This window comes from Petaurus breviceps, unplaced genomic scaffold (assembly GCF_028583685.1).
Source record: "Petaurus breviceps papuanus isolate PSGF00001 unplaced genomic scaffold, PetGlider_PUasm1.0 98, whole genome shotgun sequence".
Lineage (NCBI taxonomy): Eukaryota > Metazoa > Chordata > Mammalia > Diprotodontia > Petauridae > Petaurus > Petaurus breviceps.
This window is the reverse complement of record NW_027187460.1, coordinates 44199699-44221968: the sequence shown is the minus strand read 5'-3', so window position 1 is coordinate 44221968 and position 22270 is coordinate 44199699. Positions and strand designations below refer to the sequence as shown.

Genomic DNA, 22270 nt, shown 5'->3' with positions numbered 1-22270 from the left:
ACAGGATCTTAGAACTGCAAGGCACCTCGAAAGCCATCTAGTTTAACTCTAGCTTCCCCTCATTTTGCAGAAGAGAAAACAAAGTTTTATGGATTTTAAGTGACTGGCCCAAAGTAAAAAATGTTTTTCTTCATTTATTTATTAAGTTTAGAAAGCAACAAAACAATAAATCAAGCCCTGATTTGTAGTATTTACCTATTTAAGAGGTGAAAATATGACAAAAACAAATCCATCACATTTTAGCACAAATAACATTTTATGAAAAATAACTTCATTTTCCAAAACAACATAAAAATTAATGAGAATTATTTTACATATTTTTGCAAATCTTGATAATGTCTAGCTTAATAGAAGACAGCTAGAGTATCATAAATGTTTCTTCATTCAATCTGTTGTGATATATTTCATGGGTTGAAATATATGAAAAAATCCAACTTCACACAGATATGTACTTGGAAAATGAAAAAAAATTTCAATAGGCAAATAGCCTCATATTATTATTTTTTTAAATTAGCTGACCTCACAAACCCCTTGAATGGGTAGGGATTGGTGGTCTATGGATTACACTTTGAGAATCACTGCTCTGGATAATTTAAGTGGACCTGGTTTCAAATCCATCTCTTCCACTACTCTTACATTTTGAGCAATCAATCAATGAATCAATCAAAATGTATTCACTATTATGCATTTACTATGTGCTGTGTTCAGTGCCAAGGGAATGGGAATACAAAGAAAATTCTAAAATAGCCCCTGTTCATAAGGAGCTTTCCTATTATTTGGGGAAACAAAATCTGCAAAAATTACTGTATACAAAATAAATATTGAGACTTTAGAAGGTAGTCTTAGAAAGAAGCCACTTCCAGTTGAGAAATAAGGAAAGATTAATCTCTCTGGGTTTTAGTTTATTCATTTGTAAAATAAGTAGAACAGCTTAAATGGCCTTTTAACCTTATGCCTATGATATATTCCAACCTTATACCTATGACATCTAAGTACACTTTGAGCTCTGACGATGCATGATTCTGTAACAATTCTCATATATGAACTAAAGTATTGCAAGTTGAATATGCCTCACACATATATACAATAAACAAGAGTTTGATAGAACACAATGAAAATCTATTTCATTTTAAAACGAAACATCAAGTATTGTTTATTGTAGAAATGCACATTTGAATAGTTTTATGTAAAACACTTGCTAATATAAATCTATAAGCATATAACTTCCTACAAATTACATAAACCAATTTTAAAAGCAATTAATTTATTATTAAAACACATAGAACTGGATTTCTCAGTTTCATGGTTTTCAATTATCTCCTTAATTGGGATAGATATAGCAATCATGCAATTATCACTGTGGTCAGAAACCAAATGTTCAAGATCTGATAATACTGGACCAGGTTCAACTAATGGAGCAGATGGGAAATTCTATAACCAGAGTGAAAGCTGTTGTTCATTTGCAAATTTTAGATTCTTTGCAACTCTAAAGATCTCTGGGGAAAAAAGTTTAAAACAATGAAGCTATAGCTTAAAAATTATAATCAAGTTGCCCTCTCTCCCCCAGGACCACCATCATCATCACTTGTGATTGTATTGCAATCTAAGGTTTACCAAGTGCTTTATATACATTATCTCATTTTTATTTGAGAAAAAAGAAATTGCAAAGTATTTCTTACATTTAAAATAATTACATAGTTATTGGAAAAGTATCACTTAGTGAGAATGGAGGTACTCTACCAGGGTTCAGGTAAACCTGAACTCCTATTCTTCCTCTACCATTAGCTATACGACCACAGGTAAATCACTCAAATACTTTGAAACTTAGTTTTTCCAACTAAAATGAAAGGGATAATACTTATAGCATTTTCCTTAGAAGGTTTTGTGTGAGGATCAAAAAAGATAATTTGTGGAAAGGGCTTTGCAGAAAACTTTAAAGTGTTATATATTTATCAATTTTATTGACAAAAGAGCCATACCACAAGAGCAAAACATTATTTTAGGAAATCACAATTTTGTACATAGTTATAAGGAGTAGAAAACTGTCATTGATGGAAATCCCACATGACAAATGCATTTCAAAGATAGCTACCCTGATATAAACAATGATACTGATATTTTTAGGATGGGCAATGAACAGTAAATATATTATGTAATATGTATACATATATATTCTAATCATTGTTACCTTAATTTTTTATATCTTGAAAATTCTAAATGAAACTTGTCATTAAACATTTCTTTTTTTTTTCTAGGGGGGAGGGCAGGGCAATTGGGGTTAAGTGACTTGCCCAAGGTCTCATGGCTAGCAAGTGTTAAGTGTCTGAGGCCAGATTTGAACTCAGATCCTCCTGACTCCAGGGCCGGTGCTCTATTCACCTAGTCACCCCCATTAAACATTTCTAAAGAAATTCAAATTCAATCAATAAATTGCACTGGAAGAAACAAGCACAAAATGAAATTAATCTCTCGAGAAATCCAAAATTTCACATGCAATATAAACAAATTCAAGTAAATATGATATACTAAAGACTGATAAGATGTTAGATTTTGACTGGGATGGTATGTTGAAGCAATGATAGCTTGTTTTAGATATGAGGAAAGTGAGGTCCAGAGAGGAAAAACTAACACAGCTAGTTATTTAAATGCTTACAGAGATTAAAAGTAATGATTTTTACAGCATTCCTCAAAATCCAAGACTGAGAGTCAGATATATTCTGTTTAACTATTCAATCCACTTTAGTAATTAAAATCTTAGGAAAATTTTCTGTAGGATGTAACTGTTCTTTCCTCTTATTCCTTTGTATTCCCTTCCTTGGGGCTGGAAATCACATAGCATTCCATCATATTTGCCAAGAAAACTCCAAATGGGGTTATGAAGAGTAGGACGTGACCAAAATGACTGGATGACAATGACAATGACAACACCCCCTGCCTAGCACAGAGGCTTACACATAACAGGTGATTGATAGATAGTTATTTACAAAAAGCATTTATTAAGTGCTTACTTTTTGCCAGGTATTTTGGGGGATGCAAATACCAGAAAAAAAGTCATTCTATCCTTAAGGAGCTTACATTCTAATAGCAGGAAACAATACAGAAAGGAATTCTTTCAGTGAATTGAAAATAGTACTGTTAAGAGACTACAGGAAGGCCTACTGCCCAGTAAGATAAAGGCAAAAAAAAAAAACATGCTCTGTGAATTGAACTGAGAGGAAAATGGTGAGAAATTTGAATCCTCTGTAACTTTTCAAAAAAGGGGAAAATAAAAGTCAAGTACTCTATTGTCTGCAGAAATATAACCCAGTGTTTTTTGTCAGGAACACTGGAATTTGACTCCATGGCTGTGGAAGTAGTCCAGGACTAAAATATATGATTTTTAAGCTCTCCATTCTAACTGACATTAGCCAGAGAGTAGAAAAAAGAATACTGATAATTTAATATTCTGGATTCCTCTCATTCAAATATTGCCTAGTGAGTTTGGCATTTAACCACACACACACACATAGCTCTGAAAATTATTGGTGCAGAAATGTTGGCATTACAGAAAACGTTTTGGAAAACATTGCTTCAATTTATTTTGCCTTACTGCAAAAAAAGTACAACTATGCCCTTGAGTAATTTGCATAGAAATGAAAAATTCTGACCCCAAATTTTAAAACTTAACCAGCTATTCAGATAAGTGACACAATATGTAGATATGAATGTGTGTATATCTGTAAGTGTGCTTGTGTGTGTGTACTGACATCTTACTAATAGGCAGAGTATATCAGAGTATGGGACAGGGTTTTCTATTGACTTTACCTCTTTTTTTTTGCCTTTTGGCAGGGGGGAATTGGGGATAAATGACTTGCCTAAGTTCACTCAGCTAGTAAGTGTTAAGTGTCTGAGGCTAGATTTGAACTCAGGTCTCCTGACTCCAGGGCTGGTGCTCTATTTCCTGTGCCATCTAGCTGCCCCAGATTTTACTATACACCTATCTGCTAAATAGTAACTTGAAATTCCTTTACCATGTTGTAAATTTTAAAGATCTTCCCTGCCCCTAGGCTAAAGTGCACCTAGAGCCTGGGGTGGGAGGCTTGTTTTTCAGTAGATGCTCTTTGATTGGGCAGTGAGTCAATAAGGTTGTTACATTCTCTGAGCCAGGAGAAGGCTATATAAGCCCTGATGTGTAGCTTTGTTTTGGGGCTCACTTTGAGAAGTGTTCTGTGATTTGATGAAACTCTGGAAAGCCGTTGTTGAGAGTCCCCCGGCTTCGAAACCCAGATGTTGATTTGGTATGGATGTAATGGTTGGACAGTTTGGAAACTGTCTACTTGATCTGTTTCTCTGTCTTGATAATTCTGTCTGTGTACTCTGAAGTTCGGGGTGCTGACCTTTTTCCCCTGAACTAGGTAAACTGATACATATTTGACTGATTAAAGTAAGCTTGTTAACCCATTTTGAGTTGCTTTCCTTTATCAAAGCAGATCCAATAACCTGTGCTGGCAGCCACCATGGGGACGCTTGGGGTGCTTGCTGCTACACATGTCTTTCAAATAAAACATGTGACACCCCCTTCCCTTTCCTTCCTCCATAACATTGCTTGCTCTATTACCTACATCTGATATGGTTGACATACACTTCTCCAGAATTCAGCTGTTGAATTCTTGCCCTTATTTGAAAGTTCAACTTCAATGATATTTCTTCATGAAGCTTTCCTTGACCTTCATTCAATTTTCCACTATCTCCACCCCCAATACTCACTTATAATGATTTTTCATATTAGGAACTCATATGCCATTTTGTTCTGTACCTCCCTAATGTACTTAATCCATAGGCAGCTAGGTGGCTCAGTGGATAGAGTGTTGGGCCAGAACTGAGGAAAGCTGTTGAAACTTGACCTCAGGCACTTCCTAGCTCTGTGACTCTGAACTAGTCACTTAACTTTGGCCTGCCTCAATTCCTCAACTGTAAAACAGGGATAATAATAAAACCAGAAATAAAGATGTTTAATAAATGCTTGCTTGCTTCCTTCCTTTTCCCTCCCTTCCTTCTTTCCTTCTTTGGTTCTTCCCTTCATCCCTCCCTTCTTTCTTTTCTTTTTTCTTCCCTTCTTTTCTCCCTTCCTTGCTCCTTCTGTTCCTCCTTCCTTCCTTTTTTTCATCCTTCTCCTCTTCTTTCCTTATTTTCTTCCATACTGTGACATACAAAATATATTAGTGGTTGTCTTATGTCTCCATAAACTATAAGCTTTGAAAGGGTTCATGCCCTATACACTATATGATTAAAAAACAAAAAAAAATTGTTGAATTTATATGTAAATATACCCATGGGAGAGGTAACACACTGACTTTAATATAGTCTCAGATGCAACTCTTATTATGTATATTTTTCTTTCTAACAAGAGGTTATTATGGCAGGTATTGACCAAGAAAAGGAAGTGTGAAGAATGCTTGACTGAAAAAAAAAAATATATATATATATATATATATATATATATATATGCTCCACTCCTGCTTGTGGATGATCTTGGGTTAGTCAAATTAGCCCATGGATATTCAAATATGTACTTAGTTTTACACTGATCTATACAATTATGTTAATAAATGCTTAGGTAGGGGCAGCCAGGTAGCATAATGAGTAAGAGAACCGAAGTCGTGATGACCTGGGATCAAAATCTGGACTCAGACACTTAGCACCCACCCAGAAACACCTGGCTGTGCAACCTTGAGCAAGTTACTTAACCCCATTTGCTTAAGGGTGGTCAGATGGTTCAGTGAGTAAGAGCACCGGCCCCAGAGTCAGGATGACCTGGGAGTGAATCCAGGCTCAGACACTTAGCACCCACCCAGAAACACCTGACTGTGTAACCTTGAGCAGCTTACTTAACCCCAATTGCTTTAAAAAAAAAATAAATGCTTAGGTATAGAAAGAAATATAGAATTAGTGTAGTAGATAAAGAACTGGGCCTGAAGTCAGGAAGATCTGAGTTCAAATATGGCCTCAGGCAGTCATTGACTGTGCGACCCTGGGTAAATCACTTAATCATTCTGTGCCTCAGTTTCCTCAACTGTAACATAGGGATAATTACGGCATCAAACTTGCAAAATTATTGTGAGGATCAAATGAGGTAATATTGTAAAGAAAAATGTTTGGCACATAGTAAGCCCCATTATACAAATATTATTATTATTAATAATATCATTATTAAAGTATTTAAGCTTAATAATATATTTGTCATTGGCAAAAGCATAAGGCCCATCACTAACTTTAGTCTATGCTAAATTCAAATTTGCAGAATAAGTATATGAAACTTTATTTTTGTTTTTCTCTGTTCACGAACACTGACAGTTTTCTTTTGTTTCTAAGTGTTCTGCTGCTATCCATATGCACCCTTCTTTGCCAAACTGCCTCTTTTTAGCTTTTTAAAATTGATTAAAATGCCATTTTTAAACTAAAAATGCTCTATTTGAATTTTTAAAAATCTACCATGCTAGATCCAGTATGAAATAGTAAGGCTGAGATGAAAAGTTAGATACAAGTAGAAAAACAAAAATTTTAAGTTGAACATATTAGAATTCTAATAAAAATAATTGCTTAGGTTTTAAATTCCTGTGAGTTTCCAGCAGTGTTCTCCATGACTTGAAATCACAATAATTTTCTAACCATATTTTCCAACATTCTCTAATGTAAACTGTCAAGTTTGTTCATTCATTCATTATGCTTATCCAATATATATTAAGTACTTTCTATGTAAAATGCATTGTGCTTGTTACTGGGTGTAATAAGAATGTAAATTTTGAAGATCTTCCCTGCCCCTAGGCTAATGTGCACCTGAAGCCTGGGGTGGGAGGCTTGTTTTTCAGTAGATACAATGTAATAAGAATGTAAATTTTAAGGATCTTCCCTGCCCCTAGGCTAATGTGCACCTGAAGCCTGGGGTGAGAGGCTTGTTTTTCAGTAGATACTTTTTGATTGGCCAGTGGGTCCAAAAGGTTGTTACATTCTCTGAGCCAGGAGAAGGCTATATAAGCCCTGATGTGTAGCTTTGTTTTGGACTCACTTTGAGAAGTGTTCTGTGATTTGATCTGAATTCTGGGAAGCCGTTGTTGAGAGTCCCCCGGCTTTGAAAAACCCAGATGTGGAAACCCAGATGTTGACTGGGTATGGATGTAATGGTTGGACAGTTTGGAAAGCTGTCTACTTGATCTGTTTCTGTCTTGATAATTCTGCCTATATGCTTTGAAGTTCGGGGTGCTGACCTTTTTCCCCTGAACAAGGTAAACGATATATGTCTGACTGATTAAAGTAAGCTTGTTAACCCATTTTGAGTTGCTTTCCTTTAACAAAGCAGATCCAAGAACCTGTATTGGCGGCAAACCCTGAGGACGCTTGGGGTGCTTGCTGCTACACTGGGAGAGAACAAAGTAAAGAAGGACAGGGTATAACTTCTTCCATAAAGGAATTTAGAATGTAGCAGAGTATATATAATAATTATTACACAAGATAAAATTAAGGATCAGGTTAAAGGTATAAACAAAATGCTTGGTGGTAAAGAGGAGGGAAAAGATTATGTTATGGCGGAGAATATTGGAGGAAAGAATCAAGACAGCCAGGCCTAAAGTCAGAAATAGTACCTACCTTCCAGAGCTGTTGTGAGGATACAATAATATGATAATTGTAAAATTCTTAGCATAGTGCCTAGTACGTAGAAAGCACTTAAAAAGACTTGTTTCCTCCACTTTCCATTCTCCATTCAATTCAATAATTCAGCAAGCCTTTATTAAATGCTTACTATGTATAAAATACTCTGGGACTATAAAGAACATGAATGAATAGGAATCTCCATCCTCAAGTAATTTAAATCCTATTAGAATGTCCATCTGGTATCTAGGTGGCACAGTGGATAAAGCACTGAACCCAGAGTCAGAAGACCTGAGTTCAAATCCAACTTGAGTTACTTACTAGCTGTAGGACTCTGAGAGGGTCTTTCAGCCTCTGCCTTTGTCAGTTTTGCCATTGGTAAAATGGGGATAATTATACTACCTGTCAGGCCTGTTTTGAGCATCAAAGAAGATGATATTTGTAAATTTATTTGTAAATCTTAAAGCAATATATAAAATGCTAGCTATTGTTTTTGTTACTACTATGGCAATGACAACAACAATGATGTCTACTACTACTATTACTATTACTACTACTGCAACTGCTAGAATGGCTACTACTACTAAATCCTAGTCCTCTTTCAATAGCCATACACTGTTTTATCAGAGTTTGCCTTCCCTTTTGATGCCAGCTAGTCCATTTTGATCTTTTAGCTAACTATTTTCCTCTTAATGTCAGTAATCACACATTTTTTTACCACTTAATAATAGCTGTCTTTAATATGGTTGCATATAAAATTGGCTTGGATACTCTTTTTTATGTGTATCTGCCTTGTCTCTTGAATCTAGATTATAAATTCATGAGAGCAGGCTTCATGTCTCATATTTCTTTGGTGTAAAGTATGATACATGTAGTAGACACTCAATAAATTCTTGTTGATTTTTATCTAGTATATTTGCTTTTCTCAAAAAGCCTATTGTCAGTGAACATTATTTTTTCATAATTCTCTTTGCAGTGTGTAGGTTAACATTGATGCTCATAGGCCTTCTATAGAGAAACAGACACAATTCTCAGGATACAGAGATGAGTCACTATATATATACTAACTTGAGGTTTTGTGTATTTAACTCTTGAGAATGAATGAGTTTTTTAATGTGTAATACAAGTTAGCACTCTGGGAGCTTTAAAGAATATTATAAAAAGAAAGTTCCCAACAATTCTATTTTTAAAAATTTTTAGGGAATGAGAAAAAGAGTATTTACAGGTCAGATTGGAGGGAGCTATTTATATGTCATCAATTATTAAGCAAAGGGAAAACAGCTAAGCAACATATTCAAGGTTAGTAAAATTTCATTTGGCTTAAAGAATAACAAACAGAATTGGGAAGGAGAAAGACCTTACAGTAGATAAAATAAACTGCATGGTTGATCTGAGTAAACTTCCTTAGGTTGAGAAATATAAAAGCATCTTCTTTGATGCAGAATGGCTTTATAGTTAAGGATACTATAATCATGCAATATTTAAATATTAAATTAAATTGTCAAATGTGAACTTGTGAATAGAATTCCAACTTTTGAATGGCATTGTTTTTTGTTACAATATGTGCCTGAAAATCTTAATGAGAAGCCTAGAGACATGAAGTTTTATAAGGAGTGATATGCTGAAGAACTGTTTTATTTGTCAAGAGTATACTGGTAAATGTTTTAACAACCTGCTCTTCCCACTTGGAAAAAAGTTCACATGACACCCTTTAAAGCTTAGTCTGCATTATCAAAATTTCCTCCATCACTTTTTAAAATATAGACAATCAACAAAACAATAATTCAAACCCTGATTTATAGCATCTGTGGTTTTTGAGGGATAAATGTTCACAATGAAAATTTATCAATCATATTTCAGCAACAAGTATGAGGTGACATTGGCACTCCCCTGCTTCTTATTTTGGTTCTGTTCCTTAAGTGATCATCTGATCTTTGATAAGACATTTAACTTCTGAAGGATTGGTTTGCCATACTTAAAATAAAGGGCATGAAGTATATGATTTGTAAAAAGGGTCATTCCAATTCTAAGAAAATATTCTTTCTACTGTCACTAAAAATTCACATTAGCATATTTTGAAATGTGTCTAAAAATACGTAAAGAATATGCATTAAGTATAGAAACCAAGAAAACTCATTGCAGAATGACCTGCCATCAATCTCACACAAAAGAAAGGTTTCTACTAAAGGACTGATAGAAGTTGTTCTTTTAAAATCCAAATTTTCTTCTAAAATACAATTATCACTGAAAACTACGAGTATAAAAATAAGCACAACATTTGAGCTAAAACACAGTTTTAAGGAATAATAAATAACTTGAATAAAGAGACCAGTTCAATGATCGTTTTTTAATAATTCCTTTTCTTTCTATGCATTGAGAACAAAAGACAATTATTTAGGGATGCTAATGAGCACTAGTACTTAACTAAATCTCTTCTATTCAAGAAATGAGGGAGATGTATATATAAAACTTCTTTTCACTTGTCAGTCACAAACATATTTACTTAATGATGACAGATCTCTTTTCATTGCTCTTAATCTCATCATTTTTACTTTAGAGGTCTTTCCTGACCTTCTCTAAACTCAATTATACTCTGTGTTAGCTTACTTAAATCTGCTTTTTAATTAGCCCTGTGCCATCACATTCTCCATTTTCAATATGTTTTGGTGATGCTCCCCCCGCCATTATAGTGATGTTTCAGTACCTTCTTCTCCCTGCAAAACTTCCATTAAACAAAAAGAAAAATTAAGCAAAACCAAAAAGGTGGCACCATTATTAAATGTTCATCAAATGTAATCTATTGCCTTAGTTTAGCATGGGTCTTGTCACATAGTAAGAACATAAATGTGCTCTCTCTCTCTCTCTCTCTCTCTCTCTCTCTCTCTCTCTCTCTCTTTCTCTCTCTCTCTCTCTCTCTCTCTCTCTCTCTCTTTCAATAGTGTTACATCTCTGTAAATGCTGTTTCCATTTATATGTCAAGTTACTGATCATCTACTATTAATTTTTAAATTTGGGATTTTTTCCATTATTTAAATTACTACAGTTATTTTATTTATAGTTTTCCTAACTCTCTTTTGCACCATCATCCAAGTCTTCCAGATTTCACTGATTTTCTCATATCCATCATTCCATTACATTCATATATCACACTGTTTCTAGTCATTCTCCAATCAGTGTGCACCCACATTGTTTGTAGGGTTATATTTCTTCAAAAAGCATTGTGTATAGTTTGATGTATGTAGGTTCTTTATTTTTATGTAAAGGGAGAGAGGAGATTTCATTCTTTGCTCTCCTATTCTCAATAGTTGATATGATCAGAGAAGATAGAGAAGATAATAGAGGTAAGAGGTATTAGTGTGCTAAGGTATTAACACTCAACTATCCCTTGTTAAAGACCTTTCCCTGGTTATCAAGAGCAAAAATAAAATCTGCCATGCCTCTGAGGATTTTTCAAAGTTTGAGTTGTTAGTCATGCATCTAGTTTCTCCGGTTGTGACAATAATTGAGGAACAATCTGGCTGTGAGAAAGAACTGCTTGTGAAGGGAGGGGAAATTCAGTGCTTGGCACTCAGGAGATGCTTAATATTTGCTGAATGATTAGTTAAGTTTTCTCTTCTTCCCCCAATCATACATATATTATTGAAATGGAGCCTCTCGATTAGCAATAGATATTGTATCCAGTAAGGGGCAGACACATACAGTCTGGAGTCTAGACAAACACAGATACAGAGAATTTTTAACACCAGAAATAGCTTCAAGAAGCTGGTATTCTAGCTTCAGAAAACAGAGCTATGTCTGTGAACTCAATAGTTAGTCCTGGCAACTGAAAGTTGAACTGAAGACAGGAGGGAATTTGGAAGCATAAATTAGCCACCTTCCCAGTACATCAAATTTCTGTGCAAAGGGAAGAGATGCATGAAAATTCTACAAAAATAAAAAAGACAATGAGGCTGTGTAGTTCTAGAGTTGTGAGTTATTTTAGTCACACTCATTCCGTGTGTGTGTGTGTGTGTGTGTGTGTGTGTGTGTGTGTGTGTGTATAAATTACCATTTAACTTTTGTTTCTCTCTCACTCTTTCCACTGTCTCTGTGGGTCTTTGGGGCCAAATATAATGCAGATTTATGGGAGAAATATTCTGTACCTACAGTACTTTCTATGCATTGTAAGGAAATTACTTTGCTGAAAGCTAATTGTGTCCATATATTAATAGGTAAATGCACTGATAGAAGCTTACAGTTTATGGATTTAGTGAAAACTTCCAACAGTGTAACCCAGTAAATTCTGAGTGTAGTTGCCACCACCTGGAGAAATAGCTCCTAAATTGGATACTGCAATATCATTGATCTTTTGGGAGGTATATTCCCAATAGAGGTATAATTAAAAGGGTATGAGTGGTTGAATGATTTTTCTCCTGTTTCCTAATTATTTTAGAGAATGGTTGAAAGAATTCATGCCTCCACCAATTATAAAAGCCCCTAACTTCCTATAGACTCTCTAATAGTGACAATTTCCATCTTTCATCATTCTTTTCAAATTGATGGGTAGGGGATTGTGCAAAATTGTTTCTTTCCAGAAGTTGTTTTAATTAGCATTTCCCCAACTGTGAATGATTTGAAGCATTTTTACATACATTTGCTAATAGATTGTGTTGCTTCTTTTGGAAATTATTTGTACATATCCTTTAACCATTTATTGATTAGTGAATTTTATTTAGTCATATATTTGGGACAATTCCTCATGAATATTGACTATAAGACTTTATTCAAGGATTTTAGATATAAACATTTTCCCACTTGAGAGTTTATTTTGTATGTTCTAGTTACATTTATTTTACTCATATGAAAACATTTAAAATTTTTGTAATTGATTTTAAATTTTGTATGATTTCTTCTATCCTTTGTTTATGTATTCATCTTCAAATCATAGTTCCAAAATATTCCACCCTACTTTTATCAAACGTGTTTATTGTGTCATTTTAATCATTTGGTTCATTTATAAATTTGGTGTTTATTATGATTTGGGATATAATTGCATAAATAAACCTGATTTATTTGAAACTTTCTGGATTTTTTAGCATTCCTTATCCAAAAGAGAATCCTTCCCTAAGTATCTTGTATTCTGGAGTTTATTAAAAATTTGTCTACTGTGTTCCTTTGCCTCTAGGTGCTTTTTCACTATGCTCTGCTGACTTTTTTTGGCCTACTTTAACCATTGTTAAGTAGTTTTGATGATTATTACTTTATAATATAGTCCGGGATCTGGGTATGCTAAATGACTCTTTTTAGATTTTGTACCTTTCCTTATGTAATTTGAAACATACAATAATAAAGCTCTGTTGTTTTATGCATAACTTGTCTGTATGGTTCTTTAAAAGAAAAAAACAAATAAAATTTCTAAATCCCATGATAGCCTGGTACAGAAACCCTGTTCTGACACTTTCCAATCATGTGACACTGGAAAAGTAATTTACCCTTTTAAACTTCAGCTTTCTCATATTGTAAAATAGGGATATTTCCATTGCCTACCTGAAAGAGGCTATTGTGAAAAAAAAGTGTGAAACAATTCATTATATACATATGTTATTATTTACTTCTCATGTTCCTTAAATTTTAATATCTTAATTTGAAATCCCCTTGATGGCAAGAACTATGTCATATACTTTTTATATTAGTCTTCTTGCTACCCCATGTATGGCATTCTCCCATCTCTTTGTATTCCCACATACTGTCCCCCAAACTTGTAACATATTCCACCTTCTTATGTCTCATCTTAGAAGCCTTAGTTTCCTTCAAATCTCAATATAGATGGTACTTTTCTACATGAAGCTTTTCCTTTTCCACTCAGATCCAGTGACACTTCTGAAATTAACTTGCATGTACTTTTAAAATCTACTTCCTATATACTTATATTTTTATACAATATAATTTTACCTTTTCAAGGACAAGGGGTATTTTATTTGCTACTTTATATCCACAGCACCCAGCATCTCAGTGTTTAGTTAACAGATTATAAACATTTAATCAATCTTTGTTGGTTAATTGTGATTCCCATGAGATCTGGTGAAGTGATTTGTTCAATAAATATTTCATGATCAAATGCACAATGCCCCCTCATGATCTGACAATACATGCTCCCCCTTTAAACAGATCTTAGGGGTATTCACAGAACAGTTTTTCAAACATCAAGTGTTCTTTAAATATTTAGTAGGTTAATCTCAAACTACTCACTGCTACAAAAGCACATCCCTTTAACACCAATATTCTCCTATTAATGCTATGAACTTGTGTAATGGGAATCTGATGATCTTCCCTGCCCCTTGGCCCCTTGATAGGCTTAAGTGAATCTGAGAACCGTCCCTGATTTGCAAATATACTCTTCCACCTAATAGGCTGAATGTGGTCACATGGAGCCTGTGGAAGGAGGCTTGTTTTTCAGGAATGCCCACACCTGGGTACTTTGTGATTGGGCAGTGGGTCAAGAGAGTTGTGATATTCTCTGATCCAGGCAAAGGCTGTATATACCCTGATGTGAAATTTTGATTTATGGCTCACTTTGGAAAGAGTTGTGTGATTTGGCCAGATGAGTCTCTGGCAGCTATTGGGCCCCCTGGCTTTGAAAACCCAGATGTCGGTGCTTCCTTCTCTGGTAACTAACTAGGTATGGATGTAATGGTCAGACAGCTAGAAGCCCTGTCTGCTGATCTGTTTCTCTGTATTTTTTTGTCTGCTTGTAACTTCTGTTTGTATTTTCAGAAATTCAGGGTGCTGACTTTTTCCCCTGAATTAGGTCAATGATATATGTTTGATTAAATTAAGATTGTTAACCCATTTTAAGTTGCTTTCCTTTAGAAAAGCAGATCTGTCCTAGCTAGCAGTCATCCTGGGTATGCTAGGATACTTGCTGCTATAACTTGTGAATCATGTAATACTAGAAATAATAAAAATTATCTCTAGAAAGAATAAAAATTACATATAATCCAAAGAACAATTAAGAGATGTTTGCCAGCAGTAATTAGAAAGCAGTGTTTTCAGTGATGGCTTTTGGTAGAGAAGTGTCATCAAAGCCATTATCAAGGACAAATATAACTGAGAAGGGAAGTGGACAGGTCATTTCAGGAGAATGGGAAAAAATAAATAGATACTTTAAGCAACACATTGCTCCCTTTAAGTTATTAAAAGAAAAATAAGAATATATCTGGTGAACTGGATCCTCTATGGATGATTTAAAGATAGATATGGGCAGGAATCACACTAAATGAGAAAGATACAGAGAGGTAAAAATTGACCCTGGTAGAATGAGTAACAATCACCACCACTACCAGCACCAAGACCATCACAACCACCACCACCATCACCACCATCATCATCATCATCATTATCATCATCAGTAAATATTTATTAAATGTCTGCTATGTAGCAGGCACTGTGATAAGACCTGCGGATACAAACAAAACCAAAAACATAACCCCTGCCCTCAAGAAGCTCACATTCTAATGGCAGAGGCAAAATGCAAACAACTAAGTACATATAGGATATATAGAGTTTATAAATAGGAAATAATCTCAGAGGAAAGGGATCCCAGAACCAGCCAAACAGGTAATTTGTATATAAGTATTGTGGAAAGGAAATTAGATTAGGAACCAGAAGACCTGATTTCTAATCCCAGTTCTCCTATTCATGAGCTAATTGCCGAATTGTTGTAGCCTTTAATCCATTCAGCATAGAAACCTTGGGGTTTCAGCTGATTTGAATGGTGAATGAGCACAAATGTAACTAGTCCACTGGCATACAGGGCCATCTCCAGTCATCCTGACCTATATCCTACGACTGGACCCAGATGGCTCTGGAGAAGACAGCTGTCCCTCCCTTAAATCCAATTCACTTCCAAGTCATGGCATCACTTTCTTGATGCCATGGTCCTCTTTGAGAGCAAAGGACAAACAACAACTAGGCCATGAGGTTCTTTCCCACTCCCCCTCCTCCCTATCTTATGCTCTGGACACAGCAATCAAATCAATACTACTTCTTCCAGAAAAGGTTATGTCAGTCACCTACCCTATGAATCAACTCTTCCTTACTGTTACTCCTCAGAACCTAACTTCCCTACTTGGCCAACACTTCCCTCTATGGGTACCTTACTTTTGACTATGAGCTCCTTGAAGGCAGGGACTGTTTTACATTTATATTTCTGTTCCCAACACTTAGTATATTACCTGGTATCAGTGGTTATTATATATGTGATTTTTCATTCATTCATTTCTCCTTACTTCTGCCTCTTAGAAGCCCCCATTTCCTTTTTTAACTCAGTTAAAATAGGCACTTCTGATACAATCTTTTTTTCTGAAACCTCTAGCCGTTTCAGGGTCCCCAGTGAAATTTCCTTTTATTTACTTTATTTTGCATATAATTGTATGCATACAGTTTGTCTTCCTCTACAAAATGTGAGCTCCTTAAAGTTAGTTATTATTTCCTTTGTATTTCTGTCCCTTCAGCACACAGTGCATATTATCTGACATGAGGTAGGTACTTAATAAAATATGTATTGATTAGTTAACTTCTCTGACCCTTGGGTTTTTTCACATTCAAAATGAAAAGTTAAATTGAACAATGACCAAGACATTAGCTCTAAATTTATGATTCTGTCATTTGCAAATTAGAGATTTTCCAATGCCTACTTCAATGAGGTTATTGTAAAAAAAAATTATGAACCTTAACTGTTGCTGTTGTTGTTCAATTGTTCAGTCATGTTTGACTCTTTGACCCCATGGACCATACTGTCCATGGGGTTTTCTTGGCAAGGATACTGGAGTGATCTATCATCTCCTTCTCCAAGGGATCAAGGCAAACAGAGATTTAGTGACTTGCCAAGGGTCATACAGCTAGTGTTTGATGCCACATTTGAACTCAGGTTTTCCTGACCCCAGGTCCAGAATTCTTCCATGGAGCTATCTAGTTGTCCCATTTCATTATATACCTATGAATTATTGGCAGCAAAGTGCAATGGATAGAGTACCAGGCCTGGAGTCAGGAAGTTCAAATCTGGACTCAAACACTTATTAGCTGTGTGACCTGAACAAGTCACTAAACTCTTTTTTCCTCAGTTTCTTCATCTGGAGAAGGAAATAGCAAACAATTCCACTATCTTTGCCAAGAAAACATCAAGTGGGGTTGTGAAGAATTGGACACAACTGAATAAACAAATGAGTTATTATTTACTTTTTATATTCTTTAACTTTTCATGTCTTAATTCACAATCTCCTTGAGGGCAAGAACTATGTTGATCTTCTTTCTACCTGAGCATGACCCTGAATATCACATCTCTATGTATCCAAACATCCCTGGAATATACTCCCTATGTATATACACATAAATATGTTCCCCATTACACATACATGTATATGCATATATATTTTATCCTATTCATCTTCTAGCATAGAACAGAATATATGTTAACATTTAATAAATTCATATATAGAGATGTTTATATATATACATACACACATACTATATATGTATATATATATATATACTTTTTAATCACTTTAGACTAAGTGCTACTTAGCTAATAAAATGTTTACATGAAAAACTTTATAGCGAATCAATACATTTTTACTCTTAACTAGTATTTGGGATTACACATCTTCACATAACATATATGCTATGAGCATTTTGTTGATTTTAATGGTTTTTCTTCAAATATAATTTAGATAATATTAATACATTGTGGTATAATTTATAAAGACATATTGGTTGATTGATGTATCCTATTAGGTTCTATGATTTAATTTAGTAAGATAAAAATGTGAGATTGTAAATTCATGTCTGGGTTAGAACCCTCACAAAGCCAATTACTCAATGATTATTTTCCCCAAATTTAAATAGAAAAAGTTTGCTTCTTTTTCTTTTTCCTAAACTGTATCTCTGCGATTAAAGATGCACAAGAAGAATATGGTGATATTGGGTGAAGTTTTTGCAAAGCATATTAAACAGATTTATGCAGAAAGCAACCTGAAGTCAGAAGTCTCTAGTGCCTTAATTCCATGGTGGTAACTTTGACTTCAGCTGGACAGCAAGAGAAAAAAATGCCAACAGTCTGATCTACTCAGTTCCCTCTAGCAATTGATATTTTTCAGATACTTCAATATTTTTTTCCTTGTGTTTTTACTCTGGTTAAAGTGGCATGTAAATCTGAACATTAGTTCAAATCTTTGGTAGACTTTTACAATGAGATGAGAGTAATGGTACCATTTATGAGAATGTTTTTTAACTGATTAGGAACAATTACATTACAGTTTCACAATATATCTTAAATATATTCTCTCCAGTCATATGACTATCACCCCAGTTTTGGCTGTCAGGATTTCTCACTTGGACTATTGTAATTGTAATGGAAAAAATAGCAGTGTACTGTGGTCAACTCTTAAACCTATCCCCCCACTTCCCCAGTGGTCCAGGGAAAGAAGAAGACCCTGTTTTTCATCTTTATCACATTAATCACTTAACTATTGATTATGTACTTTCCAGGTACAATTTTAGACTCTGGAAACACAAAGCTAAAAGCTATCACTATTTATGCTTAAGCTTATATTCTACTGGAAGACGAAACTTGTATACAGAACAATAAGTGCATGATCTTTATGAAATAATTTCAGGTGGGGCAGGAGGAAAAGTAGTTATAATTGGAGGAATCAGGAAAGCTTCCATGGTGGTGGTATCATTTGAGCCGAATCTCAAAGGGATTTCAGGATTTCAAGCAATGGAGGTGGGTGGGAATAAGCATTCTAAACAAAGAAAAGAGACTGTGCAGTCACAGAAGCAGAAAAGTAAACCTCAAGTAAAGTCAAATAGCTCCATTTGTCTGGAACATAGAATATAATGTAAAATAAGCCTATGATAGATGTCAGAGCCAAACAAAAATCCCTGTATTTTCTCCTACAAGAAATAGGAATCTACTAAATTTTCTTTAGGAGGGAAATGGAATTTCATGGTAGGACCTGAGTATTAGAAATTTCATTAGGTAGCTATACAAAACATGGATTCAAATAGCAGAGAAATAGGAGGCAGGGAGATCAATTAGGATGTTTTAGCAATCATTCAAAATAGGTGGTAAGTTCCTGAACTAGGGTGGTGACTGTGAGAAGTGAAGAGGGATGCGAGAGATATTGTGAGTATAAAACAGTAAAGTCTAAAATACAATTGGATATATCAGAGGCTTCTACGAGGAGAAGAGAAAGTTTTGAATCCAAATAGCTGCCTCATAATATACTAGAAAGAAATAGGCAGGAGTATGCTGGAGTCAGTGCTAACTGGTTTGAAGGCCAATTGTTAAATTTTCAGTGTCAGTGGGCATTTGCACCTCTGAAATGGGCGATTTTATATATTGACTTGATTTAATGTTTGTTTTTTAAATTGTCTAGACTTCAGAAAGTAGGGAAGGCAAGAAACATTTATATACCATCTACTATGTGACAGGAATTGTACTAAATACACTTTTTTTTAGAAATATTATCTCATTTACTTTTCACAACAACACTGTGAGGTAGGTGCTACTATTATCTTCATTTTACACTTGAGAAACTGAAATAGAAAGAGGTTAAATGACTTGACAAACTTCATCTAGCCAGCAAGCCCCTGAGGCCAGATTTGAACTCTGGTCTTCCTAATTCCAGGCCTAGCACTCCATCCATTGTACTACCAGTTACCTTAAAAATGAAGGGTCAATAATGCAGATTAAACTTCTTAAAATATGTATAAGTTGTTAAAATTTAACAGCTTACCCCTGTATTGCTTTATAAATATGCTTGAGTATAATAGGAGTTCCAGGAGAATGTTCAGAGAATGAAGTGATCACCAGAGAAGAAGTTTGGTAACTGTAGGCTAATAATAATAACTAGTTTTTATAGCACTTTAAGGTTCACAAAGTGCTTTATATTCATTATCTCACCTGAACCACAAAATACTCCTGGATACAGGAAAGTTAGGAGGGCTGGTTTTAGGAAGAAAGGCAATGAGTTCTGTATTAGATATATTGAGTTTGAGTTGACTGTAGACATTCTGATTGAGATGTCTAGCAGATACCTGGTGATGTAGCACTAGAGGTTTGGAGAGAGATGAGGAGATAAGATCAAGATATGGAGATTTGGGAATTATCTACATAAAGATAATTAGCTAACCCATGAGAGGTAATTAGATCATCAAGACATTGAGAAGACATACAGAGAGGAAGGGGATATAGAAGAAGGGAGGGAGTGAGAAAGGGAGAAACAGAGAGACTGAGATAGAGAAGTGATGAGTAGAGAGAGACATACAGAGAAAGAGATATGGGAAAAAGAAAAAAAAAAGAGTATGAAAAGAGAAAGAGAGAATACCTAGGAAAGAGCCTTGGATTATACCCACAAAAGAGGATGGGAGATGGATTGTGTACAGGAGATGGGGTGGGAACAATAGTTAGAATGAAAAATGGAAGAAATGTCATGAAAATCAAAGCTAGTCATCAAATCCAAGGCTTCTAACTTCAAGTACTGAACTCTTCCTATTATGCCATACTGACTTTCAAATACATGAAGCATTATCCCTAAATTCATAGGAACACAGGATTTAGGCCTTTAGTAGATCTGAGAGATCAGTAAGCCCAAACCCTTCATTTTATAAATAAGGAAAATGAGGTCTTTCACTCCATAGTCCCCCAAATAGAAGTAGTTATCAGGTATTTGTTTTCTTTCCAATTTCAAAACAATGTGGATAATGACAAGTTAAATGTAGGTGCTTATTCTCCATACGTATTTAGAGCTTTAAAAAGCCCTGTTTTAAAATGTGCCAATAATTAAAAACAAAACAACCAACTCTTCTTTGGTACTAAGGAAACAGTTTGCCCTGCCAAAGTCTTGCAAAAATTATGTTTTCAAAATTATGATTTCATACTAGTCTATTATCTTCTAGTTTCTATATTTGGGAATAATTTGTACAATTGAGTCCTCCATCTTTTAAAAACCAGAACAGACATAGCAACATGAGAAAAGTGTTAGCCCTTCTCTCTCTTTCTGTCGGCGCTTCCAGTAGAGGGGCCGATATCTCTTTGCCGGCGCCATGCCTGCCCTCAGACCCCTTGTGAAGCCTAAAATCATCAAGAAGAGGACCAAGAAGTTCATCTGGCACCAGTCTGACAAATATGTCAAGATCAAGAGAAACTGGTATAAACCAAGAGGCATTGACAACAAGGTGCGAAGGCGATCCAAGGGCAAGATCTTGATGCCCAATATTGGTTATGGAAGCAATAAGAAGACAAAACACATGCTGCCAAGTGGATTCAGGAAGTTTTTGGTGCACAATGTCAAAGAGCTACAAGTGCTCCTGATGTGCAACAAATCTTATTGTACTGAGATTGCTCACAACGTTTCCTCTAAGAATCGGAAAGTTATTGTTGAGAGAGCAGCTCAGCTAGCCATCAATATCACCAATCCAAACACTAGACTGAGGAGTGAAGAAAATGAGTAAAAAGCTTTGCACATTTTTATTTGTGTTAAATAAATCTGTAAACTACAAAAAAAAATTTATTAGAAAAAATATAATGCCTAGAGGCCAGATTCAAATCAGGTGATGTGGATTTATATTGTGGGAAAAAATGAGGGAGAGGCCAGGGAAAAAAAGAAATACAATGAAGAATGAATATCCTATCCTTCTACAAAAATAATTGAGTGATTGAGAGTTAAAAACTAAATTTTGTGGGATGAATTTTAATTCATTCAGAGGACACTAAACTAAGTTGATCATATCAATGACAAAAATATACAAGTTTAGAATTGCATGAACTCAATGGCTAATACAACTCATATAGGAAAGGAATCTCCACTCTAACATTCCTGTCAAATGGCTATTTAGTTTCTGCTCAAAGATTTCTAATGGTATGAAACCCTCCAATTCTTAAGGCAGCTCATTCCATTTTCAGACAGCTTTAGCTGTTAGCAAGTTTCATTTTTTTCTGATCTCAAAATTTGTCTCATTAAAATGTACACCCATTGCTTCTGGTTCTATCTGGTTTGGGGTGGGAGGGGGCACAATAAAGGAGGAACAGTAAGTGGAAGACTAAAGAAGTCTTCCTTATAATAATAGCAAAGTGAGAAACTGTATATGCTCTTGGACTGACATACAAGAAAGAATATAAAGTGAGAGAAGATGGCTTATACCTATTTCATTTAGACCTCTCTAGAATAAAGGCACTTAAAACTATTTTGAAATAGAAAGTTGTACAGGTGTTCAACTTTGTTAAGTCTCTAACTAGAAAAAAGGCCTGCAGTTTCATATGAAATCTAGGAAAAGTCATCAGAAAGTAATAGCCTTCATCACTGAATGGGCTTCACCTTGGTCAAACTGAGAACTGCTAAAGACCTTAGCTTTAAAAGACCAAGGTCTTCCACTGCATCTGGGGTCATCTCCAGTAATCTTGATGTGAATCTGGCCACAGAACCCACATGGCTGTGGAGGAGAAAGTGAGGCTGGTGACTTTGCACAGCCCTCCCTCACTTTAATCCAATTCACTTGCATGTCATGGCATTATCTCCCTGATGTCATTGGTCCTCTTTGAGAACAAAGGGCAAACAATAACAAAAGAAGGGAAATTTAAGGAGTGCCTCTTTCCTTAGATATT

General features: G+C 35.0%; 1 protein-coding gene and 1 pseudogene across 1 annotated transcript in view; one reads left to right on the top strand and one right to left on the bottom strand.

Annotated features, from left to right (window-relative positions):
- The window catches only part of LOC138156092 (CUB and sushi domain-containing protein 3-like), a 638148-nt gene that overhangs the window by 551382 nt on the left and 64496 nt on the right, over positions 1-22270 (bottom strand). The gene's annotated exons all lie outside the window — the stretch shown is intronic.
- Positions 20681-21123, top strand: LOC138155687 (large ribosomal subunit protein eL32 pseudogene; annotated as a pseudogene).